The sequence below is a fragment of the Canis lupus genome, chromosome 13 (assembly GCF_011100685.1).
Source record: "Canis lupus familiaris isolate Mischka breed German Shepherd chromosome 13, alternate assembly UU_Cfam_GSD_1.0, whole genome shotgun sequence".
NCBI classification, from domain to species: Eukaryota; Metazoa; Chordata; class Mammalia; order Carnivora; family Canidae; genus Canis; species Canis lupus.
This window is the reverse complement of record NC_049234.1, coordinates 2,291,474-2,307,369: the sequence shown is the minus strand read 5'-3', so window position 1 is coordinate 2,307,369 and position 15,896 is coordinate 2,291,474. Positions and strand designations below refer to the sequence as shown.

At 39.5% G+C, this 15,896-nt stretch overlaps 1 protein-coding gene across 2 annotated transcripts in view; it reads left to right on the top strand.

The window, feature by feature from the left end:
* Window positions 1-2,161: 2,161 nt before the first annotated feature.
* RNF19A (ring finger protein 19A, RBR E3 ubiquitin protein ligase) overlaps window positions 2,162-15,896 on the top strand; it is a 52,557-nt gene continuing 38,822 nt past the window's right edge. For both annotated transcript variants that reach the window (XM_038555198.1, XM_038555199.1), the window contains exon 1: window positions 2,162-2,430. The gene's annotated coding sequence lies outside the window, so the exon portion shown is untranslated. The remainder of the gene's footprint in view (window positions 2,431-15,896) is intronic.

The following is a 15,896-nucleotide window of genomic DNA, read 5'->3' as shown; positions in this document are numbered from 1 at the left end:
GAGAGTTTCTTTTTTAAATCCTGATGCCAGAGTGCCATCCTCAGAGATTCTGACTTAATTGGTGGAGGCAGCCTGGACATCAGGATTTTTTTTTTTAAAGCTCCTCAGGGAATTGTGATGCAAAGTGGAAATCACTGCCCCAAAGGCAGAAGGGGGATACAGAAGAGAATAAGGTTAATTATGAATTGGAAGTGACTGAACAAGGGGGTGGCTGGGAAGAATCCTACATATCTGGCTTGGGCCTGGGTGAATGAGAGACACAAGTTTTGAGGAAAAGAGAAGTTCAGTTTTGGAGAGGCTGAGTTGGAGGTACCCGTGGGGATCCAAGTGGAGCTGTTCAACAGATATTTGGCTTTTTTTTTTTTTTTTTTTTTTTTTTATAGATCAATATTGCCTTAGTGAAGAGTAGGAAATCCTTCCAGTTTTCAAGAAGACAAGCATCTCTGGAAAATATGACAATTATACAGAGTATAAGACCATTTCCACTTTGCAGAGCCTCTTTCCTCAAAACTTCTTTCCACACCAATACCCCATCTGTTCTGAAATGTTCAACATGTTGATATATTCTTAAGGATTATATTATGTATGAGTCCTGTTCCATAAATCCATTTATACTATTCTTATACTACTTGTGCAAAGTATCCCATTGATTAAATTGTAGGCAGCCTTCAAATAGTACTTAAAGGAGTATATAACAGCTTTAAACTTCCAATAAATGAAAATGAACATACTCATCATTATTTCCTTTAAGATTTGTGGTAAAAAAAAACAAAAAACAAAAACAAACAAACAAAAAACCTTGGACCTAAACTGCTTAGCTTGTTTAGTTTTCTAATTGGTAAACATTTACTGGGTCACCAAAGATAGCAAGTACCGTCTGATAGGCCATGGCTCCTTGGTTTGTTTCTAATTTAAATTAGACACACTAAAACAAGGATTGATAGAGTGATATAGTCAAGTAACAGATGGTGAATGGACATTCTGTCCAGCGTCCACCACGTTGTTTCTCAGTATTCCAAAGAATACTCTAAAGACTCTAAATTTTGGGGATCCCTGTGTGGCGCAGCGGTTTAGCGCCTGCCTTTGGCCCAGGGCGCGATCCTGGAGACCCAGGATCAAATCCCACGTCAGGCTCCCGGTGTATGGAGCCTGCTTCTCCCTCTGCCTGTGTCTCTGCCTCTCTCTCTCTCTCTCACTGTTTGCCTATCATAAATAAAAAAAAAAAAAAAAAAAAAAGACTCTAAATTTTGAAATCAACTATGAAGGAAAGGACCAGGTCTGTAGTGAATGGTCTATTCAACTAAAAAGAACTGATACTAAGCCATATGCAGGTTTAAAAGAAAAAGAAAAATTCGAAGTGGGGTGTGTGCGCTGTGACTGGCATAAAGGCTAAGAGGAGATGGAACAGAAAAGGCCGGATGAAAATCATTCCGAATGTATCAGTAAGTACTGAAGTATGGATCCCGAATAGTCGAGTGACTGTGAAATTAAGAGATGTGGGAGCAGGCGAGGGGCGAGGGCAGGTGTCCTGGGCACCCGCACACGGGGTGCTTCGCGGTGGCTGTGGCCAAGCGCCGCCGCTCGCAGCCCCCGCGGAGGAGCCAAGGCGAGGGGGCGCCGCCCCGGCGGGGAGGACGTTTCCACGCGGAGGGCCGCAGAAACTCGCAGCAACGTCCCGGCCTTGCTCTCTCCTGGGGCTGCCCATCTAACAGGTGAACCGTGAGAGCACAGAGGAACGAATCCTGAGCTGCGTGCGGAACACCGGGGCCACGGCGCTCAAGCCCAGCATCCAGCAGCACGAGGGAACTCCAGCCACGCCACCCACCCCCAGAGGCGACGCCTGCGCCACAGCCCCGCCCGCTCGGGGCGAAGTGCCACGGCCGAGCGGCAGAGAGGGCGGCCGACCGGCCCTCGCCGGGGACTAGCGGGAAGGCCGCCCTCCCAGCCCCCCGGCCGCAGGTGGAACGCGTTAAGCCGGGCCCGGGCGAAAGCGCGCGAGCGGACCGCTGGGTCCCAGCGCCGCCTGCGGCTGGCCGGGTGGGCGTGACGCCATGACGCACGGCACGCGGGCGGGCGGCGGGGCGCGGCGCGGCGCGGCGGGGCGGGGCGGGGCGGGGCGGGGCGGGGCGGGCCGGGGCCGGAGGAAGCAGTGGGAGGAGGAGGCGGGGACAGCGGGGGCTGAAGGAGGGGGAGAATGGCAGTTGGGGCGCTGGTTCCCGGGAACAGCCGTCAAGACAGAACTGCGGAGGAGGAGTTCGGGAAAGCGGCCGTCGGGACCCCTCTTCTGCGTTCCCCCCGCCCCAGCTGAGAGGCGCCTCGGCGGCTCTGGGGAACCCTCCTCGGTGCCTCCTCCGGCCTCTGCCGCCGCCGCCGAGGGATGGGCCTGCTCACCCGCACTCTGGCGCCCGCCGCCGCCCCGAGGCGTTGAAGGTACTGGCGGCTCGGGAGGAGGTCGCGCCTGGGTGCGGGAGGGCCGGGGCGGCTCCCGTTTCCGACTCCAGGCGCTCCGGCACGACCGCTGCCCTCGCGCCCCTCCCCGGGACGGAAATGGATTCAGAAATCCCCCGGGAAGGCGCCCCCTCTCGGGCTCAGCCCCGGGAGTCGGGCCAGTCCTGGGGTCAGGCCGCGGGCTGGTTCCGCGTCCCCCGCGCGGCCGCGGCGCCGGCGCCCCCCTGGCGGCGCAGGCTGAGGCCGAGCGTGGGATCCGCCCCGCGCTCTGCGCGCCCGGCCCGGGCAGTCGGTCTGTGGAGTCGGCGCCGGACCGAGCCGTGCCGTGACGGGCGGAGGGCGCTCCCTGCGGTACCGCCCGGGCCGCCGCCGCCGCCGCCGCCGCCGGGGGAGGCCGCGGGGGAGGCCGCGGGGGAGGAGCGCATTCCTGACGGGTGAAATCGGCTGTAACGGGACCGATTTCCGGGCCTCGCTGCGAAGTCAGAGCTGGGGCGAGAGCCCCCGACCCCTGCTGCAGGAGGCTCCAGGGAGGGGTGCTTGTACCGGGAAGGTTCACCCCGCCGAACTGCCAACCCTTCCAAAGGCAGAAATTAAACATGTGGAAAAATGGTGTTTCCTTGGGGTTAAAGTATGTGTTAATAAGGGGTCTTCCGGGATTGTCGCCCGCTTACCAAACCTTCAGGGAGTACCCGGCGAGGGACGCCACTGTTTTTAATTTCTAGTTTTCTGTGTCATCTGGGTTTCCCTCTCGTTGCTCTTTCCCCCCATTTCCGTTAATGGGAAGAAGAAAAAGAAATTTAGGGTTCATTAACCCCGCGACAAGGGCAGTAAATAAAAGAGGAGAGAAAGGGGCTAAGGCTGTATACGGGAGAAAGAGAGGTCGTAAGTTTTCCCATTGGTCGTTAAAGGTGGAAATACGCGAACGATGCCTTATTCAGGTTAATATTTACTCAAAACGTTGCAGAATGTTCTGTCGGAAAGGACAGTGTTTCCGTGCTGCTGCGATTTTCAAACCCGGGTGTTGACTAGAAATGCTAGTTTTGAATGCTAGTAAATAAATAGTAGAGGCATAAAGCAGCCTTTCACCATGGTTGCCTTAGAATGTTTGCGATCTCTTCTTTCCGTTCCACCTTTTTTTTTTCTTTCTTTTTATAAGAACATGGCTGTCTTACTCATTTTTTTAAAAAAATATTTTAACCTAGATTCCTTGACTCTTGGCTATATGAAGGATGACGGTATGCTTTATTTTCATTTTCAGTTTGCCAATTAACCATCTTAACAGGCAGCTTTCCACTTCTGTTTATAATTCAAGCTATTACCGTATTTGCCTTTTTGTGCTTCTTTAACACCCAACTGACTGAAATGAATTAAAACGTAAACACTTCTCTCTCTGTGGAAAATGGTGAGGATCTATTGTTAACTCTTACTTTCAAATGTTCTTCCCTCACTACTTGGAATTCCATGATAAAGATTTGGAATTAAGGCTTGGGACTTAATCAAATTATGTAATAACAGCAACAAACCTTTTTTCTTTAATATTCTTTCTTATTATTGTATACAATATAACTGAAGTTTAAATTTCATGCCTCCGTGGAAACTATTTTGATGTCATCACAAGGTGTCTTAGGGGGAAAAAATTACACTTGGCAACTAATGGTAAAGTGTTTTTTTCCAATATTGTTGACTTCCAGGAGGATTCCAGTAAGATTAACTTTTAAAACTGCAGCATGTTTTAGGAGTTGAAACACAACCCAAGTCTCCAGACAGTAGCTACTTAAAATTTTGTTTCATTTGGGGAAGGCCTGGATTGATCATTAATTAGTTTATATAAAGAAGAGTCCCTTTTACATATCATCTAACCAGTGTTAAATTTTCTTTTTAAAATTTTCATGGTGATTTGTAGAATTTGGGGTGCCTCTTTACTTGACTAAAAGAAACCATATATATGGTTTTTTCTATGTAATGTACGAGACTAAGATTAGTATCTTTTTAAAGACACTTTAGCATCTTAATGGAAAAGAAATGCATTGCATAAATTTGAAGTAGGAAAAGTAATATTTTTGCAGTTGTGAATGTAAGACACTGGGGCCATTCTCTTTAATGGGATCAGATTGAAAGATACTATTTGTTCTTTGTGGGGTTGGTAGATAGAATTAAATATAGGTGATTTGAAGCAAACTTTTTAAACATTTGAATCTCATGTATTTTGGCAGATTCCTATTTTATCTTAGACAATTTAGATTCATCACAGAAATTCTTTGGTTTGTAATCATCTCCCACCCTCCCAGCTTTGCATTGCTTTGCTTTTTTTATCTGAAGGGCACTGAGGATTGAAAAATGCAGCTCTCTGAGTTTATCAAGGGGGAGGAGGGAGAACAAATAATTGTGATAACGCGTTAAAGTTCCTAGTCTAGTGCTGGGCACAGAGTAAGCTGGGAATAAATTTTGTTATATTTACATCTGAATTGCCTCTTTATATTCTCTCTTTAGGTTAAAAAGGAGATTTTAAGAAATTGTTTTCCTGATGCTACTAACAAGTGACGATTGTAAAATGCAGACTGACTTTGCACTAAGCATTATGCTCTTTAATTGCTTGAGGCCCATATGAAAAATAGGCCATTTTGGGTTGAAGACCAAAGAAAAGTTGAATTATAAACTTAATACTTGATTTCATTGTATTGGGCTTGTTAGCACTAGTAGTTTAATGATTGAAAGGACTCATGATCATATAAGAAGTACTTTAGCTTGAAGATTTTGGTTTGACTCCTTTTTAGCAAAATGCTGATCTGATTACTTACAGAGAATAGCTATATTTTTGTTAGGCAAAAATGTTTTTTCCAGTCAGGAGTAGTTATTTTTTTCTGCCTTTTTTTTTTTTTTTTTATAACAATTTTTTGTTTGCTGGTAGATGTATAACATTGAAACAACTATGTTTATAACCACACCTGCACAGTTAAAGACTGAGGAATAATATTACTTTGCTAAACACATCTGTATTTCAGATGGTGGTAGACTTCAAAAAAGGCAATGAAATCATTTTGGGTGTTTAAAACTTGGGTACTTCATTTGTTTCTCAATAGCTATCGTAAGTCAGTAATACTTGCTCTATGGGGTGGGGGGAAATTACCACCTTTCGATAAAGTAGTTTTGTTGGTATCACTTTCTTTGTAGCTGTCCATAAAACCTGAACATTTAGTTTATTGGTAAGTTTTTTTTTTTTTTTAAGATTTTATTTATTTATTCATAAGAGAGACAGAGAGTGAGGCAGAGACACAGGCAGAGGGAGAAGAAGCAGGCTCCATGCAGGGAGCCTGATGTGGGACTCTAACCCAGGACCCCAGGATCACGCCCTGGGCCGAAGGCAGGTGCCCAACTGCTGAGCCACCCAGGGATCCCCTATTGGTAAGTTTCTTGAAAGCAATCCCGTTAGCCTTAAAAACATATATTCTTGACCTATTGATGTTACCTAGTATTTTATTTTAAAAATCATTTGCTAAAGAAATACTACTAGCTAATTTGTTTTAGAAGTCCTATTTGGAATAGTTTTCTTATGTGAAAGCTTCAGTAGGACAAAACTGAGGCTTTGTTTTAGTTCTTAAGTTTGTACATTGAAGTATGAAGCAAAACCCTACAGAAATCACCAAGTTTAAGCCCAAAAGAAACTTCAAAACCTCAGTCTTGGGTCCAAAAATTGGAATTGGCTGCCTAATATTATATATACTTTACATTTTCAACCTCTTTCCTTCTTTGGAGACCCCTGAAAGTCTAAATAGCCCTGTTGTAATGTGAATAGCAGGCAAGTTGCCAGTTGAAGAGACAGTGTGGGAGAGGTGAGCCATAAAGAGGGAGCAAACTGGGATGCCTAGGGTAGCTCAGCGGTTGAGCATCTGCCTTTGGCTTAGGGCGTGATCCCAAAGTCCTGGGATCAAGTCCTGCAGCCGGCTTCCTGCATGGAGCCTACTTCTCCCTCTGCCTATGTCTCTGCCTTTCTCTGTCTCTCATGAATAAATAAATGAAATCTTAAAAAAAAGTGGGGGGGGGAGCAAACTAGTTAGAAGGAGGGAATCAAAAAACCAGGAAAAGCTATTGGGAATGTGATTAGGCTTCCAGATAAACACTATGTAGCATAATAATGTATCACAAAAATAGATACCAATTAATATTAGTTCTTTATATTTTATGATTTCTAAGTCAAGTATTGGCATTTGCTCCCCCAAACGATAAAGTATTCTAAAATTATCCTTATGCGTTACCATAAATGCGATAATATATGTGAAATGTGCATTAGAAGTGTAGGAGATAATTTAAATTACGATGATAGAGACCAATGTGTTCACTGTTAAGGTCTCAGCACTTAGTATAAAGCTTGACAGTAATAAGTCCTAACTGAATAAAGTATGTATACTGTAAGGTATCTATTTCATCACTTTCTCTACAACAATGCTGTCTGATAGAGTCTAATGTGAGTCATAAAAGTAGTTTGAGATTTTTTATTGGCTAAATTAAAGTGAAAAGAAACAGGTGAAACTAATTTCATAATACAACCCAGTGTATCCAAAATATTACCATTTTAACATGGGTTTTAATGAATGACTTTATATTCTTTTATTGATACTAAGTCTTTGATCCAGTGTGTGTTTACACTGGACAGTGTGACTCTAGGGGCATTTTGCATGAAATATATATTTCTTTAAACAGAAATTCTGTTAAATTAGATGCTTTAGATATTTAACTATAGATTCCTGGGAAACATCAACCTAAAGACCAGTTTGAAAAATCACTAATCAAGAGACAGATTGGGTCTCTTAAATTAATCACAGAGATAAAGAGTGAAATGACAAGGCTACAGATCTGGAACTGTTCGAGTCATGCTCAGGTACACCTGCTTGAATACCCATTTACTTTTCTCAGAATGTTGCAGTAACTTTATTTGGCTGTGGAACTTATCCTAGAGACACTAGTGTTCTAATTTAACCTCTGCATTTTATAAATGAGAAAACTATAGTCTGGAGCTACTCAGTCCAATGTATCATCACTAGCCATGTGAGGCTATTTAAGTTTAAATTAGTTAACATTTAAAAACATTCAAGTTTCAGTTCCTCAGTTGCACCAGTCACATTTCAGATGCTCTATAGCCATATGTGGCTACTGGCTACCGTACTGGACATTGCAGGTCTAGAATATTTCCATCATTTCAGAAAGTGCTGTTGGATAGTGCTGGTCTAAAGACACAGCTAATGTGGTACAAAGTTTCAGACCACTTTCTCTTGTCTTCTCGGGCTGAAATTTCATTAATGACCTGGTTTCTGAATGATCATGTTATTCTTTTTGTTTACAAATCTCCATTTGCTTCCCACAGATAAATTTCAAATTTTCATGGCATTGAAAGCCTTCCACAATCTAACCTTTAGTGTCTCACCATTGTCCATACTAAGTCAGTTGATCTATTTAGTAAATACATTAAAAAAAACATCGATAGTTTTGCCCCCATGACTTTTCCTATGCCTTTGTCTCTGCCTGGAATACTCTTTTCCACTTTCTCTCCTTATCTAAGGTCCTCTATTCTTTCAAGACCTGACTCCTGTCTTATCTCCACAAATCATTCCAGGTTGGCGATTATAAATAAACTGCTAAAAATTTTTCTAAGTGAGATATTAACAAGTTCCAGACATTAGGATGGGAACGTATATTTTGAGGGCCACTATTCAACCTACAACATGATTCCAGAAAGTTTTGATAAGGACATTGGTAAAGTGTATTATGTTTATGTAAAAAGCCAAAGGATATTATTCATCCATAATAAGGTTCTTAAATTTTTTTTTTTTTTTTTAATTAAAGGGTGTTCCTTGCTATAGGGAGACGTCTTTTTGATTTGGCTATATTTGACTATGTTTAACCATTTATCAGGTAACCACTACCATGCTTGATTTGGATGAAAGAATTAGTCATTGTAGTATACATAATGTATCTTGTGATGATAGGCTTTTCTAATTGGTTGTTTTATTTTCCGCCTTTACACCCACTTATCAGTCCACAATTTTACAAATGCCTATTTAAGAAGTGTTGGTTGCTCATAAACATAAATTGAAGGGTAGATTAGTTCACACACTGTTTACGTAGGTCAGAGATTTAAAATCTGGTGCTGCAATGGAACTAGTCACTTTTCCAGACATTTTATATTACAAGAGCCTTTTGTATTGATTTCTTTTCATTGTAACTGATTCCAATGTGTGAGGTAACAGGACTTCCCTATGCAGTAGTCTCATGGGAAATTTTTTTTTTTTTTTTTTTTTTTTTTTTTTTTATGATAGTCCCAGAGAGAGAGAGGCAGAGACATAGGCAGAGGCAGAAGCAGGCTCCATGCACCGGGAGCCCGATGTGGGATTCGATCCTGGGTCTCCAGGATTGCGCCCTGGGCCAAAGGCAGGCGCGAAACCGCTGTGCCACCCAGGGATCCCCAACTTTTGTTTTTATACTTAGACTTGCTATGACAAGTTACTAATAATGAAAAAAATTTCTTCTGTAACAATCTTGTCTGAGTTGTTCAGAGTGTTTCAAGACATACTTTAGTACTAATCCAATGAAACATTTATTTTATGGGCAGAGAAAAAGAGTGAAGCACAGTCATTCTGGGAGAATTGTAAAGCCAAGAGGTCTTATATCCTGACTTTCAGTTCAGCTTAGCAATTCCGGTTCAGTGACATATGTCTTCTGTATTTGGTCTCAAAAGACATGTCAATCAGTTAGGAGAAGACTATCTACTCATTCCACTGGATTTACTAAAACAAAAGAGTATACTAACATTTTAGAGAATTTGGAGCTATTTTTAAAACAAAAATTATTTATCTCAGAAAAATCTTAATTATCCACTTTTAACCCTAGAGTATGCTGTATATTAAAACTATGCAGTATATTTAAATTGTCGTCTTTTAGAACTAATGGACTTTTGACATTACCTGGTCCAGTCACTTCAACTTTCAGATGAGGAAATTGAAATTCAAAAAAGTAGGCAGACCTGGCTAAGATTTCAGACAAGGTTAGAATTTCCCTTCTATTACTCTGTAGCAATGAGTATTTTAACCAGTTCAAAAATCTTTTGACAACTAGATATCTTTTTTTTTTAATAACCTATTTTAAAACTTTTTTTTTTTTTTTTAACTTTTTAATGCCTCTAAGCATTCCATCATGCCTGGCATTTTTAGTGTTTCTGGGCACTTCGTCCGGCCCAGGATATCCTAACTATTTCCTATTGGTTTGCCCTTCTGAACAAAGAGGGTCTGAAATAAGCCAGCTAAAATGTTTTAATTTTTTTTTATTGGAAAAATAGAATGAATAGTACTTTTTCCTTGTGCAGCAGCTTGCTTTTTTTAATTGATTAATTAATATTATTTGTAATGAGTATTATTAAAACCACAAAGTACCTTTCCATTCTACCTCCTAAACAAGAATAGGCTTCAAAATAGGTAAATGTGGCAGGTGTATGTTTGTGAAGCTGTTTAAGAACTCTCTTTGGAGAGGCTTTGTGGAATGTGGGAACAGTTTACTCTGAACTTTCAGTTTCTTTTTCTGTGAAATTGTAGAAACTAATTAAAGGACAGAGCTTAGAGTAGCATAGTTGAGTCTTTCTAAAAAACTTGCTGAAAACTGAAACTTGCCTGTGCTAATAATCTGTTTGAATTACCCCCATTTATAAGTAGTTGAATCAAAATTATCTAATTTTTAATATTAGAACACTGAGGTAGGTTTGTAGCTGTATAAACATGAGACTAAAAACATTATTTATATTTACCTTAAAGAAATTAATGTACTATAATGATGTATTCCAAACTTCCGAATGGCTAACTTTTCTGATTATATTAGATGAGCCCTTTCTGAGCCAGCAGTTTATTTTTAACCTTAAAGTGTGACATTCCAAATTTTATTCTGTAGGTGGTTTAGTTACATTTGTGCCATCTAGATATTTATAATAGTTTGGCTAATATTTGTTAAGTGGTTAATATGTACCATAGCCTATGCTGCATTTTTTTGTATATGTTATTTCACTTAATCCTAATAATCTTGTGGACTGTAGATATTATTACTCCTATTTTATAGTTGAAGAAACTGTCTTAGTAATTTAACCCAATTATCACACAGCTAGACAATAAGTGTTAGAGGCTGAACTTGAACTCGGACTGTGATTCCAAAGTCCATACTTTACTCTCTGGATAAAAAGTTGCTGTCATTACCCCACATTTGTGTAGTATTTAAAAATCCCTGCCACCTCCACCCCAGGTATTCTAAATTTTTATTTCATTTCCCCCCACTAAGGTAGCTTAAAATAGTTGTTTCTGAAACAACCCCAAAATCTCAAGAGCACAATAAAAGTTTATTGCCCACTCACACAAAGAACCATGTGGATGACTCAACTCCGGTATGCACATTTCTTCTGTCTTGTAACTCAGCTGCCCCTATGGCCTACTTGGAGTTACCACTAGGATTACTACATTCATTAAGCCAGTGACGGATGATTTAGGGACCAGTTCTGGAAGGGGCATACATCATTGCATTGGTCAGGACAAGACACATGACTACTGTAACAGCAAGTGGAATGGAAAATGTGGTCCTCCTATGTGCTTGGGAGGAAAATGAAAATGAAACAGGTAAGTATATATTATCATCTCTGCTACAGTTATGTTTTTCCCTGTTTTACAGATGATACAAACGGGTTGTTACTGAACCAAAGCCACAAAACCACTTGGTAGCAATAAATAGAACCCAGATTTCCGTAGAGCTGCATATAATATGCTCATGTTTCTGAGGAGACATTCAAATAATTTAAAGGCATTTAGATTGTATTTCTAGCATCATTGCTGATTCTTTCTCAGTGGACATCAAATATTTTACCTCTTTGCCCATTACATTTTAAATAGAGATAGTCATTGACTTTTTGAAGAATGATAAAAACATTTTCCAGTGGTAATTGCCATTTTAGGTGAAGATGACATAATAGCATTAAAAATATCTTCAATATACATCTTTATAATCAGTTCTGTGCATATATAATATTGATTACCTTTATTTGTATTATTTTATTTTTTAAATGTGATTATTTTAGGCCATATACATACCTCATGTTTATTCTTGCATTATGAACCTGAGACATTTGTTTTAGGGATGAAAGTGATTTTTTAACCTTCCCCCCCAACTTAACTCTTTGGGAAAGAACTGTAACTTCAGATCTTAATGGGGGATATAAGTGTGTTTTAACTGAGCTACCAATTAACACAGATACAAATAAAATACTAATATAAATTACTGAGGGCAGAAAATTTACAGAAACTGATGTTAACTTTTACTGGCAAATTATATTCCAATATCTCAGCAGTAGCTGTTAACCTTGTGTTATACTTTAGACTCCTTGGAGAATCTCTTGAAAGCTATGGTTTCTGTCCCTAGAACACTTATTCATGATTTAGGATACCATTTTAGAGATTTTTGTGGATTTCTGTGAAGTCTATCCATGTATTAGCTGTTATTTTTAAGCATTTTTATGCTACTCCAAAAATTTATTACTGTGGCTATTATATTTTTAACAGATTGTGTGGGGGATCCCTGGGTGGCTCAGCGGTTTGGCGCCTGCCTTTGGCCCAGGGCACAATCCTGGAGTTCTGGGATTGGGTCCCACGTTGGGCTCCTGGTATGGAGCCTGCTTCTCCCTACTCCTGTGTCTCTGCCTCTCTCTCTCTCTCTCTGTATGTGTCTATCACAAATAAATAAATAAATAAATCTTTAAAAAAAAAATTTACTAGTTCAGAGTTTTTATGAGTCTGTCTTACTATCATTTGGACAGTAAGAATTATGCCCAGAGCTTGCACTGCTATGATGGCTAAATTTGGCAGCTATATTGGGGGATAGATTTATTGAAGAAAATATAGTAATTTCAGATTTGAGGTTGGCAAAATGAATTATATAACTTAAAAACTTTAAACATTTAAATAATCTTTTCAATAACACCAAACCTTATTATAATAAACTTCAGTGATTTATCTCTGTTTAGAGAAAGCCATATATGAAAATCCAAAAAAATTAAATGCCTCAGAGTTCTCTTAATGAGATAATTCATGTTTACAAAAGCTCTATTTACTTTAGGCCAAAATTAGCTTATGTATGGACACATCATTTTTACTACATCACTTCTAGTTGTGGCCTGATGAAAAGATGGTTTATGATAATTCTAGTTTTTAGTAGTCAGTTACTACATTAAATTGTATCTAGCCATACTTAAATTTGATAGGCTATTGTTTGCAACTCTCTATATAGGAGATAGTATGGAAAGATAGATATTTCTTTTCTCACTGCCTTGGGAACCTTTTTTTTTTTTTTAAGATATTTATTTATTTATTTATTTATTTATTTATTTATTTATTTATTTATTTATTTATTTATCAGAGAGCGCACACACGCACAAGCAGGGAGAGGGAGAAGCAGGCTCCCTGCTGAGCAAGGAGCCTAACGTGGGGTTTGATCCCAGGACCCTGGGATCATGACCTGAGCGGAGGACAACGCTTAACCACTTGAGCCACCCACGTGTCCCGGAAACCTTTATTTAATATTGGAGGAAGTGCAGAGCTAAATTTACCCCATTGTTTATTTACCAGTATTGATTCCTAAAGTTATGCACAGTGACCCAAATGAATGTTCTCTATACGAGATTGTTTGGTCAGATAACCAGCGATTCCTTTTTGTATAACTTAAATTGTCAGCTATTCATGGTGTCAGAAAACCATTCTTACAATGAAAAACAGAGTTGCCATCAAGGGTATATATAGTCTTTTAAAAAGAAAGCTTTATTTTGGGGCAGCCCAGGTGGCTCAGTGGTTTAGCACCGCCTTCAGCCCCGGGCATGATCCTGGAGACCTGGATTGAGTCCCACATTGATAAAAATAAAGCTTTATTTATTTTTTTTAAGATTTTATTTTATTTATTCATGAGAGTCACAGAGAGAGAGGCAGAGACGTAGGCAGAGAGAGAAGCAGGCTCCATGCAGGGAGCCTGATGTGGGACTTGATCCTGGGACTCCAGGATCAAGCCCTGGGCCGGAGGCAGGCGCTAAACTCTGAGCCACCCAGGGATCCCCCTTTATTTTATTTTTAAAGATTTTATTTATTTATTCAAGAGACACAGAGAGAGGCAGAGACATAGGCAGAGAGAGAAGCAGGCTCAATGTAGGGAGCCTAATATGGGACTTGATCCTGGAACCCCAGGATCATGTCTGAGGCCAAAGGCAGGCACTCAGCCGCTGAGGCACCCAGGTGTGCCTAAAAAGAAAGCTTTAAAATGGATTTTGATTAGTATTCGTTTAGATTATGGAACTACCATATATACCCAAATATGAAATTAATTTTTCTTTAAAAATTATGCTTATGAAGAAAAGGGCATCACGTTATTATAATTTAGGTCCTTGCAAAGTCACCCATATCATTCTTTGGAAAGACATGGTCTAAAATGTCTTTGTTCAGTTTTTTAGATGTACTAGAATGAAGATTCCACAGAATAGGAGCCTTGCCTATTTCTTTTTTGGTACTATATATCTACCACCTAGTAGAATATCTGGCACCTGATACACAATGGTTATATTTATTGAAAGACTAAATGAATTAATACTTATACAAGTTACTTATAGTAAAAGACAAAAAGTTTAGCATATTTAGTTATTCCTAGAAGCCATTACAGTTCCAAGTATTGGATAATGCAAGAATACCTTTTAAAGATCAGTTTTTAAAAGCAGTACAGTAGCTCTATTTTAGAGATAATGTATACTTTATGTTAGGCTAAGCTTTCCTATGACAACATCACATGCAGATTCAAGGATACTATATCTCAGAACTTAGTTGAAGATATCCTTTTGAAAACTGCCAGATGTTTAAAAAAATTTTTTTATACAGCTTTCCTCTTGAGGAAAAGTCGATGCAGCACAAGGCAACTGGAAAGCAAGCAGAAAACCAGGGTCTTAATGGTTTGAGTTGTCAAGGAGTAGAGTTTGGGAGTGAGAATGGCTGGAAATTGATAAATTCCAGAAAGGAGGGAGTTACAGGATGATAGCCTTAAAATCTATGAAAAAACTCCCCATCCTCTCCCAAAATACCTAGATGACCCTTGAATTGTTGATGGAAGATACCGTAATAGCTGTAAGACTGAAGATGCTAACTACAAATGTTACAGGTATCTTTAGCAGGGGAGACTGAATTTGGTTTTTGATTCCTGCCAAATTAAAGGGGCTTAGTAAACAATTGGTTCTTCAAGACTCATTCTAAAAAAGTGTAACCAGGCCTCCAGAAGTCCAACTTAATTAGCCATTGATTTAACTGCCTGATATAATGCAAATCCTCACTCTTCTGGAGATAAGAGACTCTGAAAGTCTCTACAACATATATATCATCCACGATATCCAGTTTATAATAAGCAGTTACTAGAATCAGGAAAATATGACCTACTGTCAACACCATCTCCCTCAAATGGTAGCAGGCCTTAATATTAGCAGAATTCACAGACTTTAAAGCAACTATAATATTTTCAATGACTTAAAGGAAGAAGCATGATAATGACTCAACAAATGGATAATCTGTGGAGAAGTGGAAACTATAAAAAGGGATAGACATTCTAGAACTAAAAAGTCCAATATCTGAAGTGAAAATTTCACTGACTGGATTTAACAGATTGGGGATGATAGAGGTAGAAGTTGGTGAACTTGAAGACCAGTAAAAATTTGTCAGTCTAAAGAATGGAGAAGAAGCTTTACAAAAAATGAACAGAGCCAATGGGAACAGTATTGAACTAACATATGAATGGAGAGAAGAAACGGTAAAAATTATTTGACGGAGTAATTGCTAGAAAATTTACTTATATAATTTAAATAAATTTCAAATCCAAGAAGTTAAGTGAATCCCAAGCAGGATAAATATAAGGAAAACCACATCTAGGCACATCTTAAACTGCTGAACATCAAAGGTAGAAAGCAAAAATGGAATGCAGCCAAAGGGGAAAAAAAAGACTCACAATGCAGAGGAATTAAAATATCAATGAAGGATGACTTATCAGAAATGATGGAGGTTAGGAAACAATAGAATGACCTATTTAAAGTTCCAAAAGGATAAAGCTGTCAACCTGGAATTTTAAATTCAGAAATATCCATAAAACATGAAGGTAATAAAAATGTTTTATCTGAACATTTTTCAGATAAAAATTAGAGAATTCATTGCAAGGAGACCTGCATACCAAGAAATGCTGTAGGATACTCTTCAGACTGAAGAGACCTCAGGTGAAATTTGGATCCTGAATTAAGAAGGAATGAATACCAAAATGGTAGATGTATTGATAAATAGATTTCGTCCTCTGAAAAGATTTTGTAAGCATTAAGAAAAGAATTTACAGAAGGCTTGGTAGATGGGACTAAATACAAATTTTCA